At 50.8% G+C, this 1,758-nt stretch overlaps 1 protein-coding gene across 1 annotated transcript in view; it reads right to left on the reverse strand.

The window, feature by feature from the left end:
• SSU72 (SSU72 RNA polymerase II CTD phosphatase homolog (S. cerevisiae)) overlaps positions 1-1,758 on the reverse strand; it is a 34,942-nt gene that overhangs the window by 14,132 nt on the left and 19,052 nt on the right. The window lies entirely within an intron of this gene.

The following is a 1,758-nucleotide window of genomic DNA, read 5'->3' on the forward strand; positions in this document are numbered from 1 at the left end:
CAAGACCCTGTCTCAAAAAAATAAATTCACTTGAGGCCAGGCGTGGTGGCTCACTCCTGTAATCCCAGCACTATGGGAGACCAAGGCAGGTGGATCACTTGAGGCCAGGAATTTGAGACCAGCCTGGCCAACATGGCAAAACCCCATCTCTACAAAAAATATAAAAAGTTTGGCCGGGCACGGTGGCTCATGCCTGTAATCTCAGCACTTTGGGAGGCCAAAGCGGACAGATCACAAAGTCAGGAGATGGAGACCATCCTGGCTCACACGGCTAAACTCTGTCTTTACTAAGAATACAAAGAATTAGCCAGGCGTGGTGGCATGTGCCTGTAGTCCCAGCTACTCAGGAGGTTGAGGCAGGAGAATCACTTGAACATGGTGAAATCCGTCTACTAAAACTACAAAACATTAGCCAGACATGGTGGCAGGTGCCTGTAATCCCAGCTACCGGGGGTGGCTGAGGTAGGAGAATCACTTAAACCCGGGAAGCGGAGCTTGCAGTGAGCTGAGACCACACCACTGCACTATAGCCTGGGCAAAAACTGTCTCAAGAAAAAAAAAAAAAATTCATTTTGATAGAGAATGCTTTTTGGCAAACCACAGAGGCTGTACAAACAGAACTCAGGAACCCCTGGAAAACGTCTCACGGCCATCTCTGGAGCTGCTGGGCACCCGACTGTAACCACAGCCTCAACGCAGAGCCACGCAAGGTTAAGGCCAGCTCTGGGGGGTCCACCACGGCCTTGCGTCTGCAGCCACCACGAAACCACTTCGCAAACAGCATCTCACCTGCTGCAGACTAGGTGAAAACTCACAGGCTTGTGGGTCCGGACCCTGGGCTAGCTCTTGAAGATGACGGCACAGCACAGCTCTATTCTGTCCAGACCCTCAAGTGACCACCAGTGACTACCTCAGCCAATCGGCTCCGTTCTACCTCTGCCGTCTCTGATGAGCAGAGCAGGCCAGTATCTCTGGCCTTACCTGAAGTATTTTAAGGCTGTAATTTACATTTTACCATGAATGCTTTTTTTTTTTTGAGACAGAGTCTCGCTCTGTCGCCCAGGCTGGAGTGCAGGGGCGCGATCTCGGCTCACTGCAAGCTCTGCCTCCCGGGTTCACGCCATTCTCCTGCCTCAGCCTCCCGAGTAGCTGGGACTACAGGCACCCGCCACCACGCCCAGCTAATTTTTTATATTTTTTTCTTTAGTAGAGACAGGGTTTCACCATGTTAGCCAGGATGCTCTTGATCTCCTGACCTTGTGATTCACCCGCCTCGGCCTCCCAAAGTGCTGGGATTACAGGCGTGAGCCACTGCGCCTGGCCGGCATGAATGCTTTTTTAAAACCCAAGATCAGAATTTCTCTGGGAATCGGTGTCTAGCTTAGGAACACATTCATTTGTTTGACAAATACCTTCCCAAAATGATTTTAAAACACAGCTGCTGCCTATAATCCTAGCTACTCGGGAGGCTGAGGCAGGAGAATCATTTGAACCTGGGAGGTGAAGGTTGCAGTGAGCCGAGATCACGCCACTGCACTCCAACCTGAGCGACAGTGCAAGACTCAAAAAATTATTAAATAAAGGCCAGGCGCAGTGGCTCACGCCTGTAATCCCAGCACTTTGGTAGGCCGAGGTGAATGGATCACAAGGTCAGGAGATCAAGAGCATCCTGGCTAACACAGTGAAACCCTATCTCTACTAAAAACACACAAAAAATTAGCTGGGCATGCTGGCAGGCGCCTGTAGTTCCAGCTACTC

Source organism: Colobus angolensis, unplaced genomic scaffold, assembly GCF_000951035.1.
Source record: "Colobus angolensis palliatus isolate OR3802 unplaced genomic scaffold, Cang.pa_1.0 Scaffold416, whole genome shotgun sequence".
In the NCBI taxonomy this organism is placed as follows: domain Eukaryota; kingdom Metazoa; phylum Chordata; class Mammalia; order Primates; family Cercopithecidae; genus Colobus; species Colobus angolensis.